Below are 12,673 nucleotides of genomic sequence, written 5' to 3'. Positions count from 1 at the left end.
ACACACACAAAGAGAGAGACAGACAGACACAGAGAGAGAGAGAAAGAGACAGACAGACACACACACAGAGAAAGAGAGAGAGATATCATGCCTTGCCTTTGGTCCTCTGTTCTGTTACTTTTTTTCACCTTTCCCTTCTGTCTTAGAATCAATACTGCATATTGGTTCCAAGGCAGAAGAGTGGTGAGGTCTAGGCAATTGGGATTAAGTGACTTGCCCAGGGTCACACAGCCAGAAAATGTCTAGATTTGAGCCTAGGACTTCTCATCTTCAGTCCTAGCTCTCTTCCACTGAGTCACCTAACTTCTCCCTATTCTATCACCTTAACTGAAGCCAAGACCGTCGTGTATATCCAAAGTACTGAGCCAAGTTCTGTATCCCCATGACATACATGAGCAGCCTATGGATGGAGTCACATTCTTAGAGAAGCTGGCAACTGAAGCCCATCCATCCTCATTTAGAAAAAGGAGAAAGGGGGCGTCAAGAGACAATTTCCATTCTCTTCTCTCTCCAAGACTGATTAATGATTATTCACCTTGTTCTCCTTCAAGAAAATTCCACTTTTAGATGCAGAAGTAGAAGAAACCTTAGAGATCACACTAGTCCAACCTCAATATTTCACAGATGGAGAACTAAAACCCTAAAAGTAACTGTGTGACTTGCCCATAGTCACAAACTCTCTAAGTCTAGAACTAGAGCTTTCCCTCCACTAGATAGAACCCCCTCTTCTTCTGTATACTGCCAAATAACGTTAGTGATTCCTTCATGGATACCTTTTGAAAGCCAGACCTAGAGACAGAAGGTCCTGGGTTTAAATCTGACCTAAGACACTTCCTAGCTGTGTGACCCTGGGCAAGTCACTTAACCCTCCATTGCCTAGCCCTCACTAGTCTGCCTTGGAATCAGTACACAGAATTGATTTTAAAACAGAGATGAGTTTATTTTTTTAAACAAAAATAAAGGAGAAACAACAGGTAGTTACCAGTTATCATAGTTGTTTGTTTGTTTGTTTGTTTTTTATTGTCCACATCTCTATCATAATCACAGTCTGGCATTTATATAATCAGATCACAAATTTCAAATAAAAGCAAAACCATAACAAGTCCATTTAAATTGTGGGGAAATATAGCTCCAGTTCATATGATTTGGATTTGGTAAATATCGTCTAAAACTTCCATTTCACAGATGAGGAAATTGAGACCCAGATTAGGGTACCTTGGATTAGGAAATGTTATTTAAGACTTGTTCCCCAAGAACATTCCAGGTACATATTGGCAGGGTCAGAACAGCCTGAGAACAAAGCTGAGCATGAGTTATGTTTGGATAGCCACCATTTCTCATCCCTAAAATATCAACAATGGCACGCAGCACTACTCTTGGAGAAGGGATCCCAGAGCTTCCAAATTGTTGGGATGCCTAAGATGTTAGTTAGTGTGTTCAATAAAATCTAAATACTTTTGAATAAATGGTCTTTGTCAAATGCATGTAGGTGTCTAGGGTCCATCTCAGATGGCAGACAGGCGGTTTCTCATGCAAATGAAACCAAAATTGGTGTGTTTGATTAATAATAGTAGTGATCTTTATATAGCGCTTTAAGGTTTACAAAGCCTCTTGCAAATTGTATCTCATTTTATCCTTACAATAAGCCATTTCAATTTTATAAATGCAGACACTGAGGCAGAAGAAAAGTAAATGACTTTTCCAGGGTTCCAGAGATAGTCAAGTATCTGAAGCTGGATTTGAATTCAGGTCTTCCTGCCTCTGGTCCAATGTTCTCTCCACTGGACTACCTAACTGCCTAAGACCCCATTCTTTCTTTCATTTGCCCACAGGAAAGCATAGGAAGAAACACTGAGAAAGGTACCAAGAGGGAACTCATCTGAACATATCTGTCATCTCACTTTGGCTATCCTACTACTATCAATTCTTATTCCATTTTAAGCTTCTCTAGGACAGAAACAGTGCCACTGTTTATCTTGGCATCACAATGTAGTACAAACTTTAGAGCTCCTATCCCAATTTATGAATCAAGTCTCTAAAGCATGGCTACTCCATCCAATCAAGGGCTTTAGAGTTAATTAGTTAGTTAATTTAGGGGTTGAATATTGCTATAGCTCATGAGCCCCCATCAGTGAGGTTCCTAGATGATTCTCACTTAATATCAATCAGTCAGGCAGACACAATTATAGCTTTTAGAAAGGGTTATCTCCAAAGGTGTTCAAATAAGAACAGTGGTTACCCGTCCCCCCAAAAAGGGCTGTGCAGAGAGTATATGTGACAGTAACAGAAAGCTCCTGAAAGTCCTTTAGCTGAAGTACTCAAGATGCTCCCCTTAGATATAATGCAGTTTTTTCTTCTGAGCTCTTTGTCAAGCTTTAATTCTGCTTTCTCCCACTGGATCCTGTCTGTCCTTGGCTGCTGCTGATGTAGAAACTGCCTTTAGCTTTTGCTATGTTGCTGTCCTGGGAATGCTGCTAGAATGTGGTTGGAAAGTTCCAGTCCTCTGACCCTCCAAAGTTCACAAAGTTTCCTCTGACCAACGAAGGCAGGGGCAGTGGGGAAAAGAGGAGGCTGAGATGCTTTCTTTCCCCCCAGCAAGTGATTCATCCTCAGGAGGTCTAGCTGAAATACTCTTTCCTGGCTCCTGCACATTCCAATTCCAACAAGCTTGTGATGGCATTATACAAGACATAGAGGGTGTGACCAAGTTCTTCAGCCAATCCAAACTGGCTTCACGGTGCATCTAAGAAGGTATCCAAGTTTGGGATTCTTTGCAGCACACAATTAGCTTCATTTTCACTCCTTCTGCTCTAATTGAACAAAATGTTCCCTGTTAAATAATTTCGTTAAAAGAGAAGGGGTATCTTGACTGAGTTCTGCAGAAAAGAGAGGACCAAATGCTTTCCTGTAAATTCCCTTAGAAACGTGCTCCCAGTACCTCGAATTCTGGTCTTGAGGGTGAGTAAACTTGCCTCAACCAGCCTCCTGTTGTTGTTGCCAGTAGGTTGTTGGAACAGTTATATGAAACAGATCTGTATTACGGGAAGTTGAATATTTTCTCTAAGACTACATATCCCAGAAGACTGATAAATGAGAGTTCTGGAAGAACATGAGTGATGTGTGGTTGTCTCAGGGCATGGAACTTTTGAAGGTGAAGGCCAGAGACAGGGACACAGAAGAATAGATTGTCCCCATACCTAATGAACAGAGTTCCCATCACCCTAACAGAGAAGCCAGCACACACTAAAGCAATAGTGGTCTTTTGCAGATAAGGCAATGACCAGTTGGAGAGACAAGTTTCATTCCACTGTTAGACAGTGATCGGTGAGTCCCTGAGGAGTGTAAGGATAATTTTAGTATTGTGACTTGAAAATCTAAATAATTGGTCACCAGGGATGATTCCCAAATAATAAAATACCTAAGTTAGCTGGGAATTATGGTGATTTTAATTCATATAGAAAGAAGGAATTAAGGAAAGGAGAAAGAAAAAGAGAGTTAACTTAAACTATTCTGACTCAGGCAGAGCCAGGCAGTAGTTAAAGGCCTTGGCCAAAGTGGCCTTCCTAAGTCTAAAGGAAAGGGAGTCTGTCTTATTACTCACCACAAGACCATCTCCAAGGAAGCTCCAGTCCTCCACTGAACTCAATTTCATAAACTGAGTTCCGAATCATCCTGAACTGACTTTTAGATTCCTTTTAAAGAGAATTTTTCTCTTATGTCACCTAACCAATCACAGTAGATGCTTTTTTCTAGGACTGCCCATTCTTTGTTCTCACCACTCTTTAGTTCTTACCTTCTCTGGTTAGATTATATCTTCTGAAGTACTTCACACTTCTTTGTTAAGCTTACCTTTTGTGAGTTACTTGACCTTTTTGTGATTAATTTAACCTTTACAGGTACTTAACACCTTTTTGTATTAGATCTAAAAATAGACTAAGCTTAAGCTCTAGCTTCACTATAAGGTATGAGTTAAGTACCTTCATTGTTCAATCAGTAGTTTACAACTTTATCTTCCCCTAAAGTATGTCTAAGTATGGGTGGAGTAATGTAAAGTTCCCAAGACATTCCTGATTCTTGTTAGACCAAGTATCTCCATTGTTACAATAAGGAAATAGCTAAATCAAATCTTCTAAAGTACAGTCTGAGTAGTTTTTAAGATTCACAGGAGCATCGTCCAAACACCTCAACAGTCTTTGTACTCCAATTCCAAAATGAGAGCCAGTTCCAGAGAAGTGGGTGAGAACACTTGGGAAGGTTACCATTTCTGAAATACCTGGGTCTGCTACCTCGATTTTAGCCCAATTAAACTACTGACTAAGCTAGCAAGGCTTTGAGACAGAAGCCTCTGAGAGCTGGGAAGGAAAGAGGTAAAAGAACTAAGGAGGTGAGAACTGAATTGAGATATTTTGATCATGGACACATAAATGTTCCTAGAACCCCAAGGTTGTTTCCCAGAGGGGCAGAATGATGACATGGAAGACAGCCAGCTTCCTGAGACACCAGGCAACATGGCAAATGCAATAATCCACCCACCCCCAGCGTTTTTTTTAGCTAGAGATAATCACATATGTTTAAATACATTCATATGATGTAGAAGAATAATAGTAGCATCCTCTTCCCCCTCCAACTCCCAGACCCCCAAATCTGAATAATTAAGGGACAGATGAGACTCATTTAAGGGGCAGGATAGCATCTCAGAGCTGCACAAAGGGAATGTTTGTTGAGCCTTAGCTCCAATTAAAGATATTTTGGGTACCCCAAGTGTATGATAACCTGGAGGGGGCTCATTCCAGCACCATATCAATTCCTTCTTTTTAGAACTAGAACTGATTCCATATCATGGAATGTATATAGCAGACTGGCCTTGGAGTTAGGAAGACCTGAGTTGAAGACACATCCTGGGATGTGTCTGGGAAAGCCTGAGAAAAAATCACTTACAGCATTCCAGGCAATTCTCTAAGATGTTTCATTTCAGAACAGTTGGCCAATTTGTGCTGGGCATGAGTAGTTGCTCAATGAGAGCTCCCTGCACTGGTGCGATAATGCATCTAACCCCCAAACCCCTACACTCACCCTCCAAAAAATCCAATCAACTTTATCTGGAGCTCTACAGAGCTGTATCCTATTATCCCAGATAGTGGCAGAATCCCCAGACAAAGCTGACCACGGGATACATAAGTGTAAGGAGGCTTGCCCTGTTCCCCGCACAGGCCCAGACTCCCCCCATTACATAGGTACCCTGACATTACCTAAGGAGAACTCTCTGTTCAAGAGGCTCACATTAAAGAGGCAGAGGTGGGAGCTCCAGGGCTAAGTGCATCAACTTGTTCCCCCAGTACAATCCAGATGGCAAGATTCTGTGTCCACAGCAAACTGGCAGCGGCACGGGACAGACAGAAGCCTGCAGCGTCCCAATAGCCTACAGTAGCAGCAGAGGTCCTGCTTAGGACAGAGGCGCCTTTTAGAATCTGAAGGCTATTCGGCTGTCTGCATTGGATCAGGGATGTCAGACAGTAACAACAGCTCACAGTCACAGCATGCTCTATAGTTTTAGAGGCAAACCTTTGCTCCTCTCTCTATCCCTGGGAAATAGCTAGCAGCAGCTCCCCTTACTAGTGAGCCTGCTTCAGAGGCTGGACAGAGTTGGCCACAAGAGGAGAGAGAAGTTTGCTCTTTGGGTCTCTTCATTTGCTTGGAGCTCAGCAATCCATATGGACGTTTCTGGCTTCCAGCTTCAAGAAAAAAATGGACAAAGGTCTAGCCTACCTCAGTTTGCTGAAGGAAAAGACTTGGAGAAGGCAGCATGAGAGGAGCTGGCAGTCTCCATCATGTCCGTAACCCCAGATCTATGCACTAGAGACTTTAGGGAACTTCCCCTTCACTGAGATGTAGGATTCTCTCTGTGTGTTGGGCTGAGTTAGCTCTCAGCCCAATAGGAGAGGTCTTTAACTCTCTACTGTATTTCCTCTGATTTTCTGGGCTTCTTTGCTATTTTTCTATGTGTGTTCATTATGGAAGTGATATTTTATAGGAAGGAAAGTAAGCCTTTGACATAAAGCTTGGGTCTCCCTTTTCCCCTCAATGAACAGCAATCGGAAGTTTAATTTGAACCTGAAAATGTCCAGTCTCCATGCTGAATGGAATGACCAGAAATCTCACAGTGGAGAAGAAAGAAGGGAGGGAGGGAGGGAGGGAGGAAGGAAGGAAGGAAGGAAGGAAGGAAGGAAGGAAGGAAGGAAGGAAGGAAGGAAGGAAGGAAGGAAGGAAGGAAGGAAGGAAGGAAGGAAGGAAGGAAGGAAGGAAGGAAGGAAGGAAGGAATAGTTATCTGGGACCACAGACCATAAATCAACACCAAACAGTGGGAGGAGAGGATTCACACTCAGTCTAGGGCATCCTACAGCTTTTTTGTTGGCTCTGTGGTAACCTATAATTGCAGCCATACACATCAGCCTGCCCTTGTTAGAGAAGCTACATAGCCACTATAGGTGGGAGCAGACTGAAGTGGATGGCCCTGAAGACTAGAAGCCAGCAGATGGTAGCAAAGGGCAGTTCAATAACCTGATCAGGAGAAACAGTACAATGGAGAAAAGAGATAGAACACCCAATGAAGAAAGAGCCATGACAGCCAGTAGAGAGGTTTGTAAACTATAGGAAATTATCTCTTCTGCTTGGAGGGATCTACGAGAAAGAACACTATCCACATTCAGAGGAAAAACTGTGGGAGTAGAAACACAGAAGAAAAACAACTGCTTGATTACATGGGTCGAGGAGGATATGGCTGGGGATGTAGACTCTAAATGAACATCCTAATGCAAACACCAACAACATGGAAATAGGTTCTGATCAAGGACACATGTAATACCCAGTGGAATTGTGCATCAGCTACAGGAAGGGTGGGGGAGGGGAGGGAGCAATGGAATATGATTCTTGTAACCAAGGAATAATGTTTTAAATTGACTCAATAAATTAATTCAAGAACTAGAAAAAAAAATTATCTCTTCTGGATCTGTTTCCTCAACCATGAGAGATTTGGACTAGGTTCTTCCAGATCTAAGTCTGTGAGCTGCTGAGGGATTATTTTTGAGAAGAGTCCCCAGGTGCCACCTGAGATGACAAAAGTGAAACCCAGAAAGCTGAAGGGACTTTCCCAGATGGCCATAATAGTAGAACTGCACATAGGTCTTCTGGCTTCCTGTTCAAGTGTTAGAGGCAGCAAGGTGGCACCCCAGATAGAGCTGGGAGCCTGAATAAGGACAACTGCTTTCATATCTGCTTCCGTTTGCTCATCTGCAAATGGGGGGGGGTGACAATAGCACCTACTTCCCAGGATTGTCATCAGGGTAAAAGAAGATACTATCTAGATAATATTTGAATAGTGCTTTGCAAACTTTGTGGTAGCTGTTATTCTAGAGGCAATTAGATTGCACTGGATAGAACACTGGAACTGGAGTTAGGAACATGAGTTGAAATCCCACCTTAGGGGGTACAGATAGGTAGCTCAGTGGATAAAGAGCCATGCCAGAGACGGGAGGTCCTAGGTTCAAATTTAGCCTCAGACACTTCCCAGCTTTGTGACCCTGGGCAAGTCACTTAACCCCCATTGCCTAGCCTTTACTGCTCTTCTGCTTTGGAACCAATTCATTGATATTGATTCTAAGATGGAAGGGAAGGGCTTAAAAAAGAATAATTGTCGCTTTATATATTTAGTAGCTGTTTGCTTGGGCAAGGAACTTCATTTGCCTGCCTCAGTTTCCTCAACTATAATATGGGGGTAATAATATCATCTACTTCCCAGTGTTGTTGTAAGGATCAAATTTGACTTGTAAAGCACTTTGCAAACCTTAAAGTGCTAAAGAAATACAAGCTATTGTTGTTATTATTCTGCTCTCCATCATGCCATGCTGCCTGTAGATGACTTAGAAAGGGGTGGTCCCTGGGGAATCTCTCCATGTTTTATAGATGCAGTAAGTCTTCAATCTAATTATAACAGAAGATAACTCTTAGGGAATCAAACAATTTCAGGGCAGAAAAGAAGCACGTGGCCTGTCCCATCTGTTGCTCAGGGTCTGGCACTGTATTTCCATGATATATTGGATAACACACAAGCTTTTGTTGGTTTGGGCCAAAACCATTGCAACAGGGAACTCCTGAATAGCGTACACCCTACAGGGCCACTTTGGATAATATCTCCTCCCTTTCCAAATGTCAGAGTTAAAGCATCAGTGACTAACTCCATCCTCTTTAGGAGGGAATCATTGATTTCCAGAAAGAAGAAAGCCCAATTGGGATCATAGGATGTTAGAGCAGAAAGAACTAGTTGTATAAGTTGTGTTCTTCAAGTCCTTATCTTGACAGATGAGGACACTAAGGACAAGTGTCACCCAAGGAGGAAGAAACAGAGCTGAGACTTGTATCTGGATCCTCTGACCCCAAAGCCAGTGCTCTCCCCATTGCAGGCAATGCAGCACATGAACTTAATGTCAGAAAAACTCAGATCAGCCTAGAGAGATAGAAAGAATGGTCATTTCTGAAAGAGCCCTTTCTGGGGGCAGCGGGGTGGTTCAGGGGATTGAGAGTCAGGCCCAGAGATGGGAGGTCCTAGGTTCAAATCTGGCCTCAGACACGTCCCACCTGTGTGACCCTGGGCAAGTCACTTGACCCCCATTGCCTAGCCCTTACCACTCTTCTGCCTTAGAACCAATACATAGTATTGATTCTAAGATGGAAGGTAAGGGTTTAAAAAAATGAAAGAAAGAAGAAAAAATGAAAGAGCCCTTTTTGATGCAGACAAACATCTCTGGACTTCCCTCAAACTACTCAGGTCAGAGCACAGGTAGGGCAGACAATGATGCCAGGAGAGTCCTAAGGGGGGAGATGGTTATGTAACTAAACTGCAGACCTTGTCTCTTCTCTTTCTCCCTTTCTCTCTCTCTCTCTCTCTCTCTCTCTCTCTCTCTCTCTCTCTCTCTCTCTCTCTCTCTCTCTCTCCTCTCTCCATCTCTCTGTCTCCCTTCCTCTTTCTCATCCTCTCTTTCTCTCATTCTCTCTTCTTTTTCTCTTTTCCTCTCACTTTTCTCTCTTGTTCTCTTTCTCTTTTTTCTCTTTTTCTCACTCTTTCTTCCTCTCTCCTCTTTTTCTTGCTCTCTCTTTCTTTCGTCTTCTCTCTGTCTCTCTCTATATCTCTGGCTCTCTCTGTAAGTGGATGGGTTTGTACCTGAGTAATTGGGGCCTCCAGGGGGCCAGGCAGATCAGTAGTTCTTCTGATCAGGTCTGGGGGGGGGGCACAATTTTAAGGCACTGTGCATGGATGGCAGCAGAGCAGAGCTGGTCAAGCCAAGAACTGAGATGTGGAAACATGCAGAGAACCTGGATCTCAAAACCCAAACAATGGGCATAAAGTCAGAATACATTAAGCAGTAGAAATGGACCATCGTCTGGAAATGCGCAAGTTGTGGCAGAGAACAAATAGTTTAAAAGTATAAAATGGAAGATGGGGAGTAGGGCAGCTAGGTAGGTCAATGGATAGAGAACCAGCCCTGGAGATGGAAGATCCTGGCTTCAAATCTAGCTTCAAATGCTTCCTCGCTTTATGATCTTGGACAAGTCACTTAACTCCAAATGCCCAATCATTACTGCTCTTCTGCCTTGGAAATGATACTTAGTTTTAGAATAGATAGAATGTACGGGTTTACAAAAATTATTAGCCAGAGCCCTGGACATTAAGTAGGGCAGCTAGGAGGTATAAGGGGCAGAATGGTGGACCTGAATTCAGAAAAAAGTAATCACTTCAAAGACTTGACATTCCTGGTTTTCTTCAAGACTCAGCTGAAGACCACTCCTTAGCTGAAGCCCTTCCAGATAGGAAGCTAGATGATACAGTGGATAGACGCTGGACCTGGAATCAGAAAAAAAAAAAACTGAGTTCAAATCTAGCTTTAGGCACTTACTAGGCATGTAACTCTGGGCAAATCACTAAACTGCTGCCTATCTCAGTTTCTTCATCTGTAAAATGGGGATAATAAAAGCAATTACTTCCCAGGGTTTCTGTGAAGATCAAACGAGATGATACTCATAAAGTCCTTTGCACACCTTAAAGTGGAGTGTAATTACTAGTATCATTCTTCTTCTTCTTAGTCAGATCAGGAAGTTGGAATTTTGTAGGTACCTATTATTAGAAGCAAGCCAAAAATCTAGAAGCCAAGAAATCAAACAAGATAAGACATGGCGACCATGTAAAGGCAGGCAGGGGTCCAGAGAACAGGAGGTTATCAGCCAATCAATCAGGGATTCTCAAGCACCCTCCATGTGCCAGGCACTGTGTTTGAAGCTGGGGTTACAAGTACAAAGAATGAAAGGATGCCTGCTCTCAATTAGCTTACGTTCTGATGTCATCCACACTGTAGAATATGGACCGGACAGCTAACAGTTTGATTGTCGTCCATAGTTACCCAAAGGAAATGCGGTAGTCTTAAGTGACATCCACTTGACTCTTCCTCTCCCAGATAATGCCATTCTATCTGGTTTTACTGGGAACTTCCTTTATGTGGGAGAGACTGAACACAGATCTATACAGATGCTCTTTTATCCTGGGGAAGAGGCAGAGAGCTTCAATCCTGGCCCACCTAAGTTTACAGCACCTGTCATCATACCCTGCCAGAGACTAAAGGACTCAGACCCTTTAGACTGCCTGTCCACCAATCTAGTCAACAACCAGGCAATGGACTAGACACCAGAAATACCAAGAAGAGAAAACATAGTCCCTGCCCTCGAGGGCACTGTAATTCCATGATATATTGGACTTGATCTCTGATCCACCCAATGTCAACTAGCTGCCAGCCCCCTCCTCTCCGGACCAACTCCTCAGCCTGATCTGATAGCTGCTGGGGAAAAGTCAAAAGTGCTGCCTTTCAGTAGTTTTTGCAGGAGTCCTGTCCCCATTGTTGTCCTATTCCTGCTTATGTGGGCCTTCTGTGGGCTTGGCTGGACCTTTGGTGGAAAGAATCTGCTGTCTCAAAATAAAATGTATGAGTTAAAAATAAGGTTTTTCAAAGTCACAGCTACGTGAGGGGAAGGGAAATTAGTGGGATATGGGCAGAGCTCTCCACCTACTTCTCCTCCTTCAGGACCTAGGCAGTCAGAACTTTGCTATTATCAAAAGAAAGAAAGAAAGAAAGAAAGAAAGAAAGAAAGAAAGAAAGAAAGAAAGAAAGAAAGAAAGAAAGAAAGAAAGAAAGAAAGAAAGAAAGAAAGAAAGAAAGAAAGAAAGAAAGAAAGAAAGAAAGAAAGAAAGAAGAAAGAAAGAAAGAAAGAAAGAAAGAAAGAAAGAAAGAAAGAAAGAAAGGAAAGAAAGAAGGAAGGAAGGAAGGAAGGAAGGAAGGAAGGAAGAAAGAAAGAAAGAAAGAAAGGAAGAAAGAAGGAAGGAAGGAAGGAAGGAAGGAAGGAAGGAAGGAAGGAAGGAAGGAAGGAAGGAAGGAAGGAAGGAAGGAAGGAAGGAAGGAAGGAAGGAAGGAAGGAAGGAAGGAAGGGAAGAAAGAAAAAGGAAGAAAGAAGGGAAGGAAGGAAGGAAGAAAGAAAGAAAGAAAGAAAGAAAGAAAGAAAGAAAGAAAGAAAGAAAGAAAGAAAGAAAGAAAGAAAGAAAGAAAGAAAGAAAGAAAGAAAGAAAGAAAGAAAGAAAGAAAGAAAGAAAGAAAGAAAGAAAGAAAGAAAGAAAGAAAGAAGGGAAGGAAGGAAGGAAGGAAGAAAGAAGAAAGAAGAAAGAAAGAAAGAAAGAAAGAAAGAAAGAAAGAAAGAAAGAAAGAAAGAAAGAAAGAAAGAAAGAAAGAAAGAAAGAAAGAAAGAAAGAAAGAAAGAAAGAAAGAAAGAAAGAAAGAAAGAAAGAAAGAAAGAAAGAAAGAAGAAGAAAGAAAGAAAAGAAAGAAAGAAAGGGAGGGAGGGAGGGAGGGAGGGAGGGAGGGAGGGAGGGAGGGAGGGAGGGAGGGAGGAAGAAAAGAAAAGAAAAAGTTTTCTACAAAGACAAGTACACTAGAAATCAGGAGACCCTGCGTGGATCATGATACTTCTGTTTCTTCGCTGTAGATTAGTGAGTCCTCTCTGAGCCTCTGTTTTGAGGAGATCTTCCATATAAAGAAAGCACTTTGTAACTATAAAGAACCCAATAAATCATTTAAAGCTGGAAGGAAACCTCATCGATCACTTAATCCAGTGGTGCCCAAGGGGAGTGCCATGCATGGCATCCTGGTGCCACAGAATTCAGAATGTTCTTACAGAGAGAAGAAAACATATGATTTTGTGTAAGGCAAATGATCTTTCCCCAGCGCATGTTGTACGGTACGCACAGGATTCTCAAAATAAGCCAAACTTGCTTCTGTTCTTACAGGTACAAACTAACTCAGAAACAGCTCAGACATTTAACTCACAGCAAATTCAGTAATGATGGCTGCTCCTATTTAAAGGAAACTGTGTACGTGAGAGTCTCTTAACTATACTCTAGCACTGCCAACTTAAATATTTAGTGTGCTGAGGTTCCTTGTGGCAAAGGATACTGTGGAATGAGCCAAAAAAGTTATATACATGTGTGGGTGTTGAGAATCACTGATCTAATCCAACTCTCCCATTATTTTTCAGGTGAGGAAACTGAGGCTCAGAGCCTTGCCAAAAAACATATAGCTATAC

The 12,673-nt window shown here is 42.3% G+C and overlaps 1 long non-coding RNA gene across 1 annotated transcript in view; it reads right to left on the bottom strand.

Moving 5' to 3' along the window:
• Window positions 1-9,675: 9,675 nt before the first annotated feature.
• The window catches only part of LOC103103971 (uncharacterized), an 82,374-nt gene continuing 79,376 nt past the window's right edge, over window positions 9,676-12,673 (bottom strand). The window contains exon 5 of the long non-coding RNA XR_008912112.1: window positions 9,676-9,896. This is a non-coding gene — a long non-coding RNA (uncharacterized LOC103103971). The remainder of the gene's footprint in view (window positions 9,897-12,673) is intronic.

Source organism: Monodelphis domestica, chromosome 5 (genome assembly GCF_027887165.1).
Source record: "Monodelphis domestica isolate mMonDom1 chromosome 5, mMonDom1.pri, whole genome shotgun sequence".
Classification (NCBI taxonomy): Eukaryota; Metazoa; Chordata; class Mammalia; order Didelphimorphia; family Didelphidae; genus Monodelphis; species Monodelphis domestica.
This window is presented reverse-complemented; position numbering and strand designations above follow the sequence as displayed.